General features: G+C 35.9%; 1 protein-coding gene across 5 annotated transcripts in view; it reads left to right on the forward strand.

The window, feature by feature from the left end:
* LOC106510209 (uncharacterized) overlaps positions 1-19,522 on the forward strand; it is a 561,578-nt gene that overhangs the window by 342,400 nt on the left and 199,656 nt on the right. For 2 of the 5 annotated variants that reach the window (XR_014844619.1, XR_014844620.1), the window contains one exon: positions 12,014-12,129. The exons of 2 other annotated variants lie outside the window; for them this stretch is intronic. The gene's annotated coding sequence lies outside the window, so the exon portion shown is untranslated. Of the gene's footprint in view, positions 1-12,013; positions 14,211-19,522 lie in introns of those variants that run through there. One more of the 5 variants, XR_014844617.1, reaches the window with a different exon arrangement.

Raw genomic sequence — 19,522 nt, forward strand, 5'->3', positions numbered from 1 at the left:
CATCACAGCGATATTCAAGTTGAGGAGAAAATTGTGGGAGGGCCTTTGTTCAGAAAGTAGAATGATTTGTAGAAGTCCCAGGGCAGGCTGCCTTTTTGTTTCATTGGGCAGATTGGATCCCATGACTGGATCTAACTGCAAGGGGGGCTGGGAAAAAGAACAAGATGCCATGATGGCATTAAACCCATAATTAGCCAATGTCTGGGGCTTACCAAAAACCTCTGTTCTGGAAATAGGCTTCTTCTTTCTGTCAGGATGGAGAACAAGGATAGGAAGCCTGCTGGATCTTCCTCTACAAAGCAGACATATAAAGACGACAGAAATGAAACGTGATATTAGGAACTAATGAAAAATTGAGAGATACTCGGAAGACTGAAAGTTGTCATAAACTGGCATGAGTCTGTGTGGTTCTTTGTGGAGAGTGAGGTGTGGACCTACACAGATAACTGAGGTGGCGGTAAGGGGATAAAGTAGAAAGCTTTCCGTTTCTGGTTCTTCCCCTTCTCTGCACTGCCTTGGATGATCATGGTCCTTCTTAGTGACAGGAATCAGTAGCAACAGCAGGTTTTGGATAGGTAGTGCCAGAGAAGCCAAAAGCCTGGCTGGATGTGAAAACAGGTACAAGTCTACCTTCTTTCCTCCAACACCTAGGGTACCTGAATTGCAACCTAAGGAAATCACCTCTCCCAGTGTTGCATATTTCTACAGGCTAATACTGCAAGTCTCATTGTGGACCAGTATCATATAAAAGTGGTTACCCTGTTTTGTGGTACCTGGAACCTTCATTTCTGGGTTTCATTTCATCCAATCTTTTGAAACTTAGCAAGAAGGATACAAGCTAAGATTTGGCCTTTAGAAATTTCCAGGAATATTTTACTAAAATGAGCAGCTGCTATGCCCAGGAGGTCATGAGGTCATAGGCTAAAATAACTAGATATCTATGGATGGAATACAATAAATGAACAATACATGTGACATGAGGTTGAGTTATTAGATCTCATAGAACAAAAATATAAAATAAGCATAACAAATACACTCAAACCATAACCAAATGGAGAAGGAATCAGAAGTCATATTAAGAATCTATTGGGAATGATGGAAGCTATCATCACTAAAATAATTGGTAGAATACTGAAAAGAGTGAAGATAATCAAAAATAATGTAGTGAGACTGAAGAATGACAAACTCTTTCAGAAGTGAGGAGACGGGACAGAGAGAGAATAGAAACAAACAACCGCGCTAAGCAACTGTGATGGGCAAAAAGAGACTTTGTAGATGTAATTTGGATGAGACTGGGTAATCAGGGTGAGTCCAAATGTGAAGAAGGAAGCAGAAAAATTTGAAGAGACCACGTTGCTGACCTTGAAAAGGAGGAAGGGGCCAAGAACCAAAGATTGCAGAGAATAAAGCTCCATAAGCTGGATTACGCAAGGGAGCAGATTCTTCCTTGCATCCCTCAGAGGGGGTGAGGTCCTGCCGAACACTGTGGTTTTGGCTCGGTGAAATACATCACAGACTTCTGACCACCAGAACTCTAAGAGAATGAACTTGTGTTGTCTGTGATAATCTGTTATGAAGGGCCCAAGAAACTAAAATTTATATGGGGTTGAGGTAGAAGCATTAACACCTTGACGTCAGAAATCCCAGAGGAAAGTAAGGAGAAGAAGGCTAGAAAATATTTGTAAAAATAGGAAATAGTTCTAAAATAATGGAGAAAATTTTCACAATTACATATAAAAATTCTCTGATTGAAAGAACTAACAGAAAAGCAAGTAGGAAAGACAGAGAAGTACCACATTAAGAAATTATAAAAAGAGCATGTATTCGGTCATAAAAGGATCATTATCAAATTCCTAGAAGTCCATATCTTACAGCTTCTCCTCTCTAACCAAGTTACAGTAAAATTAGCAACTGATATTTAAATGGTAGCACTAAAAAATGGGTTATTTTTTGAAATAATAAGGTATCTTACTAAATAATCCTTAGCTTGGAAAAGATTGCATGAAAGAACTTTAGGAGTACGTGGAATTATTTAACATTTAAAAAGGTATATGTCAAATTCTGTGAGACACAGCTAAAGTCCTTAAATGAAAATAATAACCTTAAATATATTTAAAATGTATATTAAAAATATACAAATATGTTTAAATAATTCTGTTAACCATTCAGCAAAAGAGGAAACAAAGAAATACAATAAAAAGAAAGAGCAAAGGTAAAAGAGAAATCAATGAAATAGACAAAAAAAGCAGAAAAATTAATTTAAAAAACTGGTCCGTTTTTAATGACAAGCATATCTTTGACAACAATTAACAAGGAAAAACAGAATAGGTGCAGATAAACAAGATCCTGACACAAAATATTTAAAAGCAAAACCATTTTTAGGAATAACTACATAGTAATAATTTTAAATTTCCTGAGTTTACTATAATTTGATTCCAAAAACCAGATGAAAATAACAGTAGAGACTTACTTATAAGACAAGAAAAGTTCTAGATAACGTATTTGCTAAGGGAATCCAGCTGTGCCTTAAAAATTAAAAGGCCATGATTGTCTTCCTTGTGTTCCCCTGGAAGGAGTCACAGAGACTAAGATGCACATGGAAGTAGGATATTTAGGAGACAGGATTCACTGGTAGGAGAGTGAGTGATGCAAGGAAGCGAAGAAAGTTAAAGAGCTTGTTAATGAGCAGGCACCTCTGTGAGCCCCTGAAGTTATTTCAGCAAGAAAACACCAGAGGCCGGTGTAGACTACCCCCTGAGTTTAACCTCCCCTGTGAAGTGCAGGAGTTCGGTCCTTTATAAATGAGTCTCTATCATTCATTGGTTGAGAGTTACTCTCCATAATTAAGTTGATAGAAAATAAATCAGTATTTCACAGCCTTAAATATGTGCATGGACAACGTTGCCAAATATTAGTAAACAAAGGATGTTGCAGCCATCAAACCTTTATATTACAGCTGCCACTGAAAGCGAGCCCTAAGGGAACTCAGGATGGAGGGCCGTTAAGCCCTCAGCCACTTGTAGCCACCCCCAGTGGTGTACCAGGAGGGGAGGGGACTCAGGATATGAAAAAATGGGCTAATGGCCCCAGAGACCTTGGGTACATATCAAAGTAATGATTTCAATGAGCCCAGATTCCTGCGTCTTCCCATACATAGAAAAGCACTAGATTCTTTAACTTGAGATGTCTGGTATTCTTTGAATAACAGTAATCTTTTGATATTCCAACTACCTGGTTTTCTTTATAAAACTCCTATATGCCCTGGCTTCTCCCTCACCTCTTTGGAGCAGTCCCTTAGAGCTATCAGAGAGGCTGCCTACCAGGCTTGAGGAAAGTCTACTGAAGAAAACATAATGCTCAGCTTTTAGGTTGTGCATGTTTTTCTCAATTGACCAATATTATCTGGGATAGTCTGAATCAGTTAATACAATTCAAAATATATCATTCTGTCAAATAGTATCTAAGAAACACCCCCCACCCCTCTTTCCTCTATAGAAAATAAGTAGGCAGAATACATATACTAAGGATTCTTTCTTCAGTTTTCAACATGACTTTTTTTTCAGTTGCTGTACGGTGTAATTAAATATTGAACTTTTTGCGTTTTATTTTTGAAGAAAAGGATGCTGTTGGCTTTTTGCAGAAGAATGTTGCCTGTCCTTTTCTTAATATAAAAATGTTAAGTGTCATCTTAGTGCTTTTACTTCTTTCAAGTGAAATTTGGTTTGAGGGTGAGAGGTTGAAGAGAAAAAACACCTCTCTTGAAAACACAGGAAGGCACAATGCAGTCTTCGAATTAGATTGCTGGAATGTTCTCTTCTTATGGAGATTGCTTAGGGCTAGGCCTATTTTCCCTGCAATGCCTCATTAGCTCTGAACACATTTTTCCCTAGACAAATTTAAAAGCTCATCCTAATTAGACTTCACGAGGGTGGTCTGAATTATTTGATCCATTCAGAAAAATGATAGAAAAAAGATTACCTTGGGCAGCTAGCATGAATGACAGTGAGGATAACCATGGTGATTTTAAGTTTTGGATTAGGTTTCATGGAATTTTCAACAATCCAGCCTCAAATCAGGCAATAAATAGTACTCACAGGCAATCTTCTCTTTCATCTTACTAAATGCTTTTGTAATTGTCATACTGTTTCCATCTTCCCTGGACTTAATTTTTGTTCCTGACACCATCCTACCCACCAAGTCCTTTAAAATAGCAGTGGATTATTTAATAGTAAGTGGGCTTGCATTTTTGATGTGCCTTTTCTCCATTTTACTATCAATATCCTTCATAAATTTTCTACTTACCTGGTCTACCACAAAGACTTTCAGGCTGTCTTTTTCTCTGATGACAAAGCTCTTTCTCTAAAACTGCCCACACAGGACATCCAGTCCAGGTGTTTTCAAATTTACTTGTCCTTCACCCACCATCCTACCTAAGACTCTATCTTTTAGCTTTCCATTTATTAGGATGCATCTGCTACAACTCTCTCTTCTCCAGCTATGTTGTTATTATCTAGTAGATGGGATGGACAGTGGGTACAAAATAGTTTAAAAATGATCAGATAAATGAATTGAACTGATGTGAACATGTCACATTAATATTTTTCCATAGATGACAGAATATAGTAAAATGTTCAAAGTAAGCTCCCAAACTTCTTTTACAAGTAAAATTCCTTTTTCCTCTCAGGTATGTTTTTCGTTCATCTTTCAACAAATGCTATGCTCAAATGGCACTCTGCTTTCCTGTAACCTGTCCTTCTGTTTCTCTTCTTCCTAGTTTATCTTAACATTTTATTATGAAAATCATCAAACATACAGAAAAATTGTAAGAAATATTGAACACTCATATTACCTCCTACTTAGATATCACAATCAACATTTTGTTTCATATCACGTATTTGTAGATCCATTTATCTACCAGCCCATGAACTCGTTTTTATTTTATTAATTTCAAAGTGAGTAACAGACATCGCACTATGTTCATCTCTAAATCTTTCAACATGCTTACAAGTTAAATATTTTGGGCTCTTTTTTTTCCTTTTAGATAAAATCAACACAGATTAAAATGCAAAAATCTTAAGGATACTATTCAATGAGTTTTAACAAGTACACATACCTGTGTAACCAGGTAACTCAAAATTATCACGGTATCAGCCGACAAATTTCCCTCACGTCCCTAACCAGTCAATCCCAACCTCCTATGCTTTCACCTATGATTATGGTTCTGTTCTGTTCTATTATTTGTAGCCATAACTTTGTTTTGCTGCTCTTAGGACTTCTTATAAATGGAATCACAAAGTACACTGTCTTTTGTGTGAGGCTTCTTTCACTCAGAGTAGTTGAGTGAAATAATTTCACTCAGCCACACTGTTGTGTATATCAGTAGTTTGTGCTTTTTATTGCTGAGCAGTGTTGTATCACATTTAATAAGCACACTGTTTTTCCATTCTGTTCCTAGAAACCAGGGCTGTTTCTAGCATCAGGGTTACTCCACATTGTGAATAAAGCTTCTACAAACATCCTTACACAAGCCTCTTTTTTTGATATTAGATTTTATTTCTTTGGGGGTAGATACATAGAGATTACCAGATTAAGAAATAAATGCATACTTACTTTTATAAGAAAGTGCTGGAACTTTTTCCTCAAAACTTATATCACTGTAGACATTTATCAACAATGAATGAGAGTTCATTTTCCCACAGCCGCACCAATATTCAATGATGTGAGTGACTAAAACAGCTATGTTATTTACCTAAGGTTTTATCTATTGTGATGGAGGAATGACTTCTGGAAACAAAGCTATATATATATATTTATATATATAAAGTTTAGCAATTCCCTTGTGGTTTAGCAGGTTAAAAATCTGGTGTCACTGCCGTGACAATCCCTAGTCTAGGTGACCTCGGAGAGACAGCAGTCCGTGCTGGCTTGGAGCGAGATCTTGATTTTCTGCTCAGGAATTGAACCTGGGCAGCTTGGATGACAACCAGGAATCCTAGCCACTAGACTAACTAGAGGATGGAAGCAGAACTGCCCTGATTCTTGGCCCCTGTTGAAAGCGAGCATGTTTCAAGGAGGCAAACATTGTGAAAACAGGTATAAGGTTTATTGTTGGAGTCATAGAACATGTGCGAGAGCACACATGGAAGTGGTTTGTTTATTTAAGTCAGAAACAGAGAAGTAATACACACCCTAAAGAGGGCTGTGAGTACCCGGCATCCCTCTCAGTGAGGAGAGCAGCAGAGAGGTGATTTAAAGCACTTATACAGGGCAGTTCTTATGGTCTTTGTTTACCTTTAGCCAGTTCTCTTGTTTTAATTCTCACACCTGACTGGACAGAGGACCCTCCCCAAGATGCGTGCACATCTTTTGACAAAGATGGATTCCAGAGCAAGGGATGCCGGGATGGTATCAGGACCTAGTACGGCCTTTCTGACCTCTAGGAGTCTTACTGCGCATGTGTAATTGGGGAGGTCTCCTCGACCCCAGGAGTGATTGAATGGTCATCTTTCTTAGGTGGAAAATGAAACAAGACCTAAAAGGACACAGACTCCTTAACAAATAGGCCCATGGGACAGATATGTTCCCGAAGGCAAAGATAGCTCCCCAAGGCCACAGGCTACCTGACTCCACAAAACGACTCCTGTCTATAAAAAAACCAAATGCTCCCCAGCTATGGGGGAGCCCAAGTCTCCCCTGCTCAGAGCTTCTGACCACTCGGTTGGTCAACAAACTCTGCTTGCAATCTCATTGCTCCAGCCTCTGCCTCCTTCTTCCCCACCATTCTAACAATCTTTCTCTCTACTCCAGCTGAGCTCAGCTCCTTCACCTTCCTTGAGGTGTCAAAGAGACACAAGGCCCAATTTACTCAGCCTAACAAATCCCAGCTTTTCTCAGCTCAGGGGCCCATCTACCTCCTATCTCACAGGAACTTTCACATGCCATGGATGTGGCCTTTTAGAAAAAGAAAAAAAAATTTCATAATTTCACACTGGAAAGTCCAGTTTATTCAGTATATATTTTATAATAATACCGTATTTTATCTAAAAGTATATTTTACTCCAAAGTGATATTACACTTTAAGAAAATACCATAAAAATTATTTCATTGAAAAAAATTGATGAGAAGCTGAGTTTCAGAATCCTAAAGATATTTATTCCATAAATTTTAACATAAAGGTTTTATAGTTAAAATATATATGTGTTATTTAAAGCTGAAATAAAAATAGATAGCAAAAACATTGATTATTAATTTTAAAATATACGATTAATTTTTTGATTAAAACTGATCAAAACAAATTAAATGCCATTAATTTAATACTTAGGAAAATGAAAGCCCAGACCACAACTTATGTTTCTGGAACATCATTGCCTTTAGTCATTATGATAATAGCAACCCAAACTGAATTTGTTTGAAGGAAAACCACAAACTATACAATACAGTTTGTAACCGCCATTTGTAAAGAAAACAATTCGATGTCAATGAAGAGCCACTCAGAACTGTTTTGCTCTGCTGCCTTTGAATAGCTTTTCTTCCATTTTAATCAGTTTGTAACCAATTGTGTTCTCATAGAATCATTCAGCCCATATTATGAGTAACTATTAAGTGCAGAGACTATAGGAGGAAGCAGAGTTGATGAAGTTATTATGTTTCTGAGCTTCTCTTCTAGTGGGAAAAGAAAGGCAAATAAATGTCTAAGGGTGTTAGGGAGTGCCATTAAAATAACTCAACCGAGTGTGGACTGGAGCAGGTGGGTGAGTGGGTTCTGACTGGGTAGCAGAGGAAGTACTCTGATGAGGTGGCATTTGAGCAGGGATGAGAAGGATGTGAGGGAGTAGCCCAGCGGATCTAATGAGGAAGAGCATGCTCATCCTCTGTACAGTACTCAACAGATACTAATTCTGGTTCTTCCAGTTATCTTATCAGTCAACTTATTCAACAGGTTTTCTTCAATATTTTTAATATTTTTCCCCTACATGGGTACAAATCTTAGTATTTTAAATCTATTTCCATTGTATTCTTATTGTTTATTCTTATTGTTCATTCTCCTTATCTTAGTAGAAGAGATCAATATATTAATTTGGCTTAAGTTTAAGTAACCTCATCAACAAATGCAGAGATAGAAGATGCTTTCTGATTAAGTTACCAAAGCTTAATTTTGTTCTTAGAAATTACCACTGTTAAATTATATTCTTTACGGTAAATATTTTGTTTGCCATGGGCTGTTCTTAGCCAGGAATTTATGCACTTGTTGTTTTGAATCTGTTTTTTATACTAAATAGTAATGCTTAAAAGAAATACATAAAATAAATATCCAAACTAAACATCAGTGATAAGAGAATAGGTAAACATTTTAATAACAGGCATAAAATTGTACGGATCTAGTTATTATATTTAGCTGTTCTGTGTTTTAGAAAACCATTTGTACAATAAATAATTCACGTATTTTTATTTTCTTTTTTGATGATGCTATTTTAGTCTTATAAGTCATATATAATTTTCTTATTATAGTAAATGAAAATATGGGTATAGACTAAAATGATTATATCAATGTATATTATTTATGTATTTATATATTTCTGATAAATACCAAGATATATTTTTGTTATTCCTCCTCTCTTTAAAAAAAGAAAATGTTCTTTTATTACATTTAGATTATACTGCTTCATTGCCTTCTCCAGGGTAAATGAAAACTATATTTTTCTAGAAGCTCTTTGAGATTCAATACATCATAACAATATTTTTCCCAGTGTGCATAATAATTGCCTATTAATTTGACCCTTTACGGCAACTCCTAACCATGTGGCTTGCCAAACTTTGAAATGATCCATCTGTGTGTTAGCTATAGCACTACCTTTTCATAGCACTTGTGGTAGTTATCACCATGCATTGTAATTTTTCTTCCTACTGAGTCATATTCTCTTTAAGTTTCCCTGTAGTTTGGGGAACCTATAACTGTCGCACTAATGTTTCTAGGCATTAAACCTGATGATGCATTCCTTCTAGTCTATTGCTGTGGGTTGATAGGTCCAGCTGAACCTAGAGCACTGGACTTGGAAGTAGAAACTAGAGTTAGGTTCCTTGGTCTCATTATCATTTACGGTCTGGAATGATATTTGAAAAGTCACTTCATCTCTTATCCTTGAATTATGATGCCAATTCCATCGTACTGTTATGAAGACAAAACCATAGTGTGTTTGGAAGTGGTATAAACTGTAAAATGCTATGTACGTTATTACTGGCTTCTTCTTTGACAAAACTTCAGAAAATATTGGCTATTGTGGAAGTTGTCTAGATAAAGAGAAAAAAACTGTGATAACCTCAGAGACCCTCGGTGCATTAAAAACCCAGCCAAAAGGTTACATTTTAAAAACTCAATTAATCCTTGGAAATACATTGGGTGGAGAAAAAAATCAACACAGACCTTTAATCTATCCTTACCTAGAGTTGATTAAACTTTTTCAAAGGTTATGAGAAAATATTTAATAGAGTGCAATCATGTCTAATAAGAACTTTGGGAAAAGAGAAGATGATCAAGGTTACTTAATAATCTGAAGCAGACATGCATGTTGTGGTTAGCAGGATTCTAACATGGTCCCCAAGATTTTCAGCCCCTGGTGGACACACCCTGTGTTTATTCCCTTCCCCCTGAATGTGGCAGAACCTGTGAATATGATGAAATATTAGGTCACTACTCAATTGACTTTAGATTAATTAAGAGGTGATTATCTGGGTGGGTCTGATCTGTTCACATGAGCCCTTTAAATCTCAGGCCAGAGGCCAGGGACAGCAGAAGTGAGAAACATTCAAAGTACAAGAGGCCTATAGCCCTTGGAGGGGGGGAGCTCCTGGCAGGGAACTGTGACAGGCCTCCACCAGCTGCCTTTCCTGAACTTGAACTCCCTGAGCCTTCAACAGCTAGCAAGAGAATGGAGACCTTAGTCTTAAAGCCAAAACGCCCAAATTCTGCCAACTACCAGGGGAGCTTAAAAGAGGTTCCCGAGGAGTTTTCTGGTAGCTCAGTGGGTCAAGGATCCAGCATTGTCACTGCTGTGGCTCTGGTCACTGCTGTGGCAAAGGTTCCATCCCTGCCCCAGGAACTTCTGCACATCGTGGATGTGGGGGAAAAAAAAAATGAGGTTCCCAAACTCCAGAAAGGAATGCAGCCCAGCAGACTGACAGTAATTTCAATTGTGAGACTCTGAGCTGATCCTCATCCAAAGTCCTGACCCAAGGAAACTGAGATTACAAATACGTATGTATATTATTTTAAACTACTTCATTTGTGTTTGTTTTGCACACAGAAAACAAATACAATGTTTGTTACTATGTTGGATTTTTTTTTAAATTAAAGTCCACTCTGGTAGACAGATTTTAATTTAATTAGTAAATTCTCACAGCCTTGTTATACTTGAAGAATTTCTCCTCCTCTAAAAATTTATTACATTCATGTAAGCTTTACTCTAGCATCAGTGAGAGGAATAATCTCATGTCATAAGCAAGACTTGAAGCTTATGCCGTGAATAGAGGCTCTGTCTATTCTTGTTACTCAGAGGGTGATGGGGGACAAGAAACATTAGCATCTCCTGGGAGCTGGTTGGATATGCAGAATCTCTGGCCCCACCCGGATCTAATGAAGCGGAATCTGCATTTTAACAAGACACACCGGGTTGTAATACATTGTTTGAGAAGCATGGTCCTACCTCTTACTTGTTAATAGTAAAATCTCTAAGTGTCTTCCTCAGGGAGTGTATGATGTAGTTCAAAGGGGAATCCATTTCCAGGGCACCAGGGGGAAGCAACTAAATAAGCAATAAGGCAATTAAAGAAAATGTAGATGATCTTTATTCTGATGTTGGATTTAGTCACTTAAATCCTTTTTATCTTTTTATTTCTTTTCTTTTTTTTTTTTCTTTCTTTTTTTGGCTATACCCCCAGCATGCAAAATCTTCCTGGCAGGGATCAAACCCTTATCATAGCAGTGACAGCAGTGGGATTCTTAACCTGCTAAGCCACTAGAAAACTCAAAAAAATCCTTTTTCTTTGGAGCTATAAATTAGGCCCACATGTGGGCCTATATATAAATAATAGGGTTTGATTTCCTTAACTGTTATAGCTAAGATGCTGAAGATAATCTGAGAGCAGTAGTACCCATCATAGCTGTTTTTCCAGAATTCTGATGAGCATTATGCTCAAGCTTTGCTATACGCCTACTGAATTAAAATCTCCATTAACCAAGTTTGGATATATGACTTTTAAAAATCCTCTTTAGGTGATTCTAATTTATACTTTGAAGACAGTTGCTTTTTAAGGAATCTAAAATAATATGGCTTTGTTTTTTCTGTCTCTGTAAGATGCTATGTAGGTACATAATTAATTTGAACTCTTTGACATTTTCAACTTCTAAGTTCCATTGCAATAGTGCTAGTTTATTGACTTTTTTTTTTTTTTTTTTTTTGGTTTGCTCTTATTTATGTGTTCTAATTTTATAAATTTATTTTTCTGAACTTTGTTATTGGAATTTCTCTTGTATGTTATTAATTTGTATGTGATTAACATTAAAAATTATTATATAATCCTTTATGAATCAGAAAATGGATCTAGCTAAAATAATTAAAGGAAGGCATAAAAATGACCTTTTAGTAAATGCATTACAAATCGTGGGATGATTTTTATATTTAAAGGTTCAGATAATTAAACAATAATTTATTCATCCAAGATTAAGTAAAGTGAATCTTGTTTACCAGTGAATCAGAAGGCAATATGAGGAGGCAGGGGTGGGTTCCAGGCAGTGGGGAATGGAGGAAGTGGCAACACCATATGGAGAGCAGAGCTTGTGGTCCTAGCGACAGTATATAAAAAGAGAGCTTCTGACATTGGAGGTCTTGTTGCAAACAGTGGCTCTATTTGTGAAGGTTATAAGCAGATGTTTTTCTGAAGAACGCAGACTAATATGAATGTTATAAAAATAAAAATACAAATTTCATCATTTTGAAAGATGACTTTTGCTCTTTAGGAAAACATCCTCCTGCAAGAAGTGAAGTTGACTAAGACAGTTCCTCACACATCAGGTTTAGATATTCTTTTCCATACTACCCGCCCCTCTGATGCTCATGTGCTTGGGATTCTCAGGTAAGAGAGGCCCTCATATTAACAAGTATACGGCATAATCTACAAATGATACAATATATGCATGAAAAGCAGTCAAATATGTATTTGAAAATAGGGAGAGTAATATTACATTAGGTCAAATATACATTTGAAAATATATTTCTGCTTTGAAAATAAATGCAATAAAATAGGTAAGCAGGCCTTTCTAAGAAGCCATTCAGATATATATTTGAAAAAAGGCAGTCACAGTATTTGTTCAGAGTTTTTAATTTTTTAAATATATATCATGAATTCAAATATAACAGGAACAGGCTCATGTCCTTTCCTAGAATACAGAAGAAGGAAAACAAGAATTTCCTTATTTCTAGTTAGTGGTTCCATCTGTTTCTAAAACCTGGGTAGATTTATTTTCACAGATTTGGGGAGACTTTTTTTAGCCTTTTTAACCTAGAATTTGTTTCAATTGCTGCCAACCAAAAAAAAATCTTTGAAAGTATGGAAGAACTGTATGACCTGTGGCTAAGAATTCAGAGATCCGAGTTGGTTAGAGAGCAGAGTTCTGAATAAGAGGGCATAAAAAAAAGTCTCAGAATGTGACTTTAAGCTCCATAAGGGGTAGAGTTTGTCTTATTTTCTGCTCTGCCAACCTAGTACTTTGGATGGAGTATGACCTCCAAGATGATTTTTTTTTTTTTTAATGGAATGAGCTAGTTCTACATAAATTTGAAGGATCTCTCTCCTGAAAAGCTACTGGGTTTATTAGAATCTCAAAGTCCTAGCACATACTTTCTTCGAACATGGTTAAAAGTTTTATTAGCTTGATTATAACATGTGTATAGGGGATGATCCTTAGGAGCCAGAAATTACTGTGGGCGAGAATACACGCACATTGGATTTTGGTTTGTTTTTACTGAAAGAGGCAGCAACTAATGTAATGGATAAGTTTGATCACCAGGGAAACAACAATGAAAAATAGTATTCTCATATCTCAAGAACACTAAAATAGAACTTTAATTATAGCTATTCCACTGATAATTAATTTGTGGTTGTTATATGTTATAAATCACCAAAATAGAGAAGCCCTAAAGCCATGTTGAAGCAACTGAAAATTTGTTACATTTCAGATGACTTAAAGGGAAATGGAATGTAAGATTCATTACTGATGTATCTTTTAAAAAAACATTTATTCTTCATTCATTTACTTGTTTATGCACTCACTAAATATTTACTGAATAGCCAATAGAGTGTGCCAAGTACTATAACTAATGTTTGTTTGTTTTAATGTAATTTTTTGTTTATACTGCAGTATAGTTGATTTACAACGTTGTGTTAGTTTCAAATATATAGCAAAGTGATTCATTTATGCATATACATATATCTATTCTTCACTATATATTTCCAACATTTCCAAACATTTTTTCCCAATTTTGAAATTGCTCTGCATAACTCCCAATTGAGGTATCAATCTGCTATGGTATAATGTTAAACTTGCCTAGAGGGTGACAATTATATGGATTCTTTCATCACCAACAATTCTGAACTCTGAGTTCTAGAGGGCTTGTGTCCCTCTTTGGATCCTATTTCTAATTTTAATAGATATAAATGAAAATAGCTACTTATTAAAAAAAAACAACTACCAAATCTCTTGCTAGAAATGATAATGTTATGATAACAGGTTACATTTGTGAATGCTATCAGTCTCCAAATTCTGCTGTCATTATGTATTTTTCAGAAGAGAGCAGGTGATACTGATAGGTTTATCTGCAGAACAGAAACAGACTCACAGACTTTAAAAAACTTATGGTTACCAAAGAAGGCAGGTTGAGGGGGAGTGATGGATTGGAGGGTTTGGGACTGCAGGCATATGCTCACTGAGGTATACAGAATGATTGGCCAGTGGGGACCTGTTGTATAGCACAGAGCACTCTACTTGGTAGACTGTGATAATCTATGTAGGAAAAGAATTTGAAAGAGAATGGATATGTGTATAGGTATGACTGAGTCACTTTGTTGTACAGAAGAAATTATCATAACCTTGTAAATCAACTATACTTCAATAAAACAAACAATTTAAAAATCATAAAAGAGAAAAGAAAAGAAAATTCTGGGTGCTATAGCTTAGAAATTTTAGTAGAGTCCAGTTCATAATGCTTATGGTCCTGCTGTGCATGCTGCCTCAACTGGGGACTTAGTAATATTTGAGGAACTGATAGTTGATATTGGCTTAACAAATCTGCCAGGTCATTTACTTTCCCCCCATCCTGGTTTCAAGGGACATGTTCTTTACACCCTTGAACAATAACAAATGAGGAAATCAAGGAATCATTTGATTATGCACTAAGCTAATGCCCAATAACCCACCCCAAATTCTTAATAAACTGGGCTTACGTAGGAATTTTGTGCCTAAACTCTAAGAGGTAGTAACAATCACCAGCTTAGTTGCTAATTATCTTCCAAGCACAGTGCTTAACGTTTTGTATAATGCGGGTAATCTTCCCAATAACCTCATTACCACCCCCATTTTACAGATGAGGACACTGAGTTTTTAATAATTTTCCATTATCATAGAGTTGGGTAGTGGTAGAGTGCTCTTCTGCCAAGTCATCACAAGCTGGCTTCCAGGCAAAAAGGAATTTACCTGTATGCCTGTTTCCTTGTGTAAAGAGGATCAGAATACAGGATGGCTTGGCCTCCTCCATTAATTCACCTTTGGCCAATCAGTCACTTGGAGTTGACATAATCATTATTAGTACTCTTGGTTATCAAGAAGTGCTGTGTGAGGAAGACAGTAGGGACAAAGGAAAAAGAGATCTTCAACCACTACAACATCTATCAGAAAAACTAAACACTACCTATATTTCACATTTGATTTTAATGAAAGTCTTAAAGATGAAAATTTTCTAGTTTTATACTTCTTTTACTGTATCTCAATGGTTCTTTTATTTGCATAACCAGTGTTGCAACTCTGTGCCCTAGAATTTGAACTGAGGCCATTATTTTTGTATTTTAAAACATGTTTCCTAGGACTAAATTATAATAATGGTGACAAATCTGCTTAATACAGGGCATTAAAAATGAATTACAACAATTTTGTTCTAGAAACTAAGTAATCCAAGTTAAATATCTCTCAAAGATTATCCCATGATATTTCCCTCTTTTTAATGTCTACTTACTTTTGTTTATTACTACCTATTTATTACAAAGGATAAGGCTTGATTTAAGTCTCACTTAAACTGAATTGCACTTACTGAAAAACTTTCTTCATGATCAGAGCAAATATTTGAAAGAATCAAGTCCAAAGAAGGGACAGAATTTGAAAAATATTATATAGCTAGGCATTAATGCACACTTCACATGACACTAATTCTTGCCCAAATGCATAGACAGAAAGATATAAATTCTGTGTGTATCAATTAGGTGTAGGACGATAAAAAATTGTAAACATGACCAACTCTCAAAATTTTCTTTCCACTTGTTTCTGAAATATCAACCCTGTGCACATCAGCTTGAAGAAAAGAGTTATTTTAAGAGTTGTCTAGGTGGCGTATGTGCCAGGGTCTTGTTCAGTCTTAGAATCATAATAATTTCAAATATGCACTTGTGCTAATCACTGATACATTGCATATTGAATAGCCATGGTGAGACCATCACTGATTTGGAAGATAAGATTTTGGTTTTGACCTGTCACTATTGATTTTACCCAAATGCTGCAGATTTCTGATGTCTCAAAGATTGAATTAGGTAGAGATAGAAGAGCTATTGCCTAATGTCTCTTTCAGTTCTAATATTTCTATTTCACAATCTGCCATTGCTAATCAAGTATCTTATGAGATAATTGCTGCCATGCTTTCTCCATCCTTTTTTTCTTTCACTTTTATAGAAAGACTTTTTAAAGAGACTAAATATACATAGAAAAAATGTGTGCAACTCTTAAGTGTCAAACTTGATGCATTTTCATGAAGCAACATGTAAACAGCAACAGATCACAAAAAAAGAACATTACCAGCAACTTAGTGTCTGTCTTGTGACATTTCCATCACTATAACCACAGAGTAACCACTGTCTTGACTTATAACCCAGCATTCTAAAAATACAGCTTGATTTGCTTATTTACATAAATGAGATATCAAGTTTGATTGGAATTACATCCAATCTATAGGTCAACTCAGGATATCGGCATCTTAACACTATTGAATCTTTTAACCCAGGAACATGATATATCTCTCCATTTAATTAAATCCTCATTAATTTCTCCCAGCAACATTTTAAATTTCCATATGTTGGTTGATCTTGCACATGTTTTGTTAATGTTATACCAAATCACTTCAATATTTTTGATGCTGTCATAAATGGGGATTTAAAATTTAAATTTACTTATTGTTAGTAATATAAAAATACAATTGGGTTTTAAAATTGACACTGTATCATAAAACCTTGCTAAATTCACTTATTAGTTCTAGTGGTTTATTTGTAGACTTTTTGACATCATCTATTGGAATGATCATGTTGTCTTCAATTAGTGGTAGTATTACTTTTATTTCAAACTATATAACTTCCCCCCCATTTTTCTTGCTTTATAGCACTTTCTAAAACTTGCAATAAAATGTTGACTAGCAGTGGTGAAATGACATTCTTAGCTTGCTCCTGATCTTAAGGGGAAATGATTCAGCCATTTCCTATCAATTGTGAGATTAGTTATAGGTTTTATACCAAGTTGAGGAGATTTTTCACCTATTTCTAGTTTGCTGATAGGTTTCTTTTTTTTTATTATGGCTGCTTAATTTTGCCAAATGCTTTTTCTTTTCTTTTTTCTTTCTTTCTTTCTTTTTTTTTTTTTTTTTGTCTTTTTGCCTTTTCTAGGGCCGCTCCTGCGACATATGGAGGTTCCCAGGCTAGGGGTCTAATAGGAGCTATAGCCATTGGCCTACACCACAGCCACAGCAACAGCAACGTGGGATCCGAGCCTCGTCTGCGACCTACACCACAGCTCACGGCAACGCCGGATCCTTAACCCACTGAGCAAGGCCAGGGATTGAACCCGCAACCTCATGGTTCCTAGTTGGATTCGTTAACTACTGCGCCATGACGGGAACTCTGAGCCGAATGCTTTTTCTGAATTGACTCATAGTTATTTGTTTTTATAATTTTATACTGATTAATTTATGGATTTTGAATCAACCTTTTATTCTTAGTATAAATTCCACTTGCTGGATTAATGTGCTAAGGGATTGTATTTCTATGTTCATAAGAATATTAATCTAGTTTTCTGGTAATACCTTGGGTTTGATTTCAAGGTATAACTAGCCTCATAAAATGTGTTGGGGAGTTTCACCTACACATCTGTTTTCTGGAAGAGTCTCTGTAGAATGTTTTCCTTTTTTTAAAAATATTTGGTAGCATTCACTAGTGAAAATCTCAGTTTTCTGGGGAAGCCAAGAAAAATTACTGAATTTCAGTTGGTCCAGCTTTTTATTTTTTTATTTATTTATTTTTTTGGTCATAAATACGGTGGTAATAATTTCCAGGCTTCTTAGCATCAGAGCTGAAACTGGAGGCCAACATAGTAATTTAATTTCCTTGGAGTTCCCGTCGTGGCGCAGTGGTTAACGAATCCGACTAGGAACCATGAGGTTGCAGGTTCGGTCCCTGCCCTTGCTCAGTGGGTTAAACGATCTGGCGTTGCCGTGAGCTGTGGTGTAGGTTGCAGATGCGGCTCAGATCCCGCGTTGCTGTGGCTCTGGCGTAGGCCGGTGGCTACAGCTCCGATTCAACCCCTAGCCTGGGAACCTCCATATGCCGCGGGAGCGGCCCAAGAAATAGCAACAAGAACAAAACGACAAAAAAAAAAATTTACTTTTCATTATCATTACTGACTTTTTAGTTATACCATTTTAAAACATTTTTTAGTTATAAGGTCCATATTTAGCTTATCCCAATTCCTTATAAAATACATTGTCATATTTTTCTTTAGTTATCTTTTAAAGATACTAAAATAAGAACATACTTTTATATTTTCTAACATTATTTTTTATCATTTATGGATTTAAAAAAAATGTTTAGATCCAAATATCTATCATATTCTTTTGCCAGAAAAACACTCAAATGATTCTTGCAGTTCCTATCTGATATCAACAAATTGTCTCAGTTTCTAGTTTTCTCAAAAAGTCTTAATTTTGTCTTGATTTCTGGAAAGTTTAATTTCTGGGTATACAGTTATGGGTTGACAGTTTTACCATTCATTATTGAAAGATTTCACTTTAAAAAAAAGATGTCATCTAGCTTTTGATGAGATATCTGATGATGTTAACATTATCGCTTCACAAATAATGTAATATTTTCTCCTCAAGTTTTTCTATTTCCATTGGACTTGAGCATATTTGTGTTTTTATATGCATTTTTACTGTTCAACATTTTCTGAGATTCTTGTGTGTGGGCTTTTTTTTTTCTTTTTAAATTAATTTTGGAAAATTCTCAGTCATCTATTCAAACATTTATTCTTACCTATTTCATCTCTGACTGGGAGCCCAACCACTTGTATTTTAGACTTTTTTTCATATTATCTCATAGATAATGAAAGCCTGTTTCTGTTTTTTTTTTTTTCTGATTTAGTTGGTATAGTTCGTATTGACCTATTTTTCAGTACGACTTGTTTTCTGTTATATCGCATCTGCTGTTAAGCTCATTAAAGATATTTTTAATCTCCAGTGCCATGTTTTTCCCTTCCTTCCTTCTTTCCTTTCTTCCTTCCTTCCTTTAGCATTTTCCTTTCATCTCTGTACTTAAATTCATCATTTCTCATACATACTGGTCACCCTTCCCATTAGAATCTGTATCAAATTTATCATAGCATTTAAAGTATCTAATAGATTCAACTTCTCAGCCATGTCTGTTTCTTTTTCTGTTGATTATTTTCTCTCTTGACAATGGATCACTGTTCTCATTGATATTGTTTTGTGTGTCTCATAATATATTCTTTGATTGAATGCTGTATGTTGGGTGTAACAGAACATTAGAGGGAAAAGTAAGTAGTATTTATGCCCAGAAGTGTGCATGCCTCTTAGTCTTGACGGCCAATTTCTTTTTAATTTTTATTTTTGGCCACACCCATAGCATATGGAAGTTCCTGTGCCAGGAATTGAATTCAAGCCATAGCTGGGACCTATGCTACAGCTATGGCAATGCCGGATCTTTTAACCCACTGCACTGGCCAGGGATCAAACCCGACCTTCCATAGCAACCTGAGCTGCTGCATTTGGATCCTTAACCCACCGCACCATAGCGGGAACTGCCCTTTGAGGCCAGTTTTTGTGTGAGGGGAGTGAAATCCAATCTAAGTAGTAGTTGAGTTGGATTTAAGTTTTGCTCAGTTACTGACACTGTGTTTCAGTAGTGGGCTTGTGCTAGCTACATTGTA

Source organism: Sus scrofa, chromosome 4, assembly GCF_054392235.1.
Source record: "Sus scrofa isolate SSC_HxYL_T2T_F1_AM1 chromosome 4, Sscrofa_HxYL_maternal_Yorkshire_Landrace_v2.0, whole genome shotgun sequence".
Lineage (NCBI taxonomy): Eukaryota > Metazoa > Chordata > Mammalia > Artiodactyla > Suidae > Sus > Sus scrofa.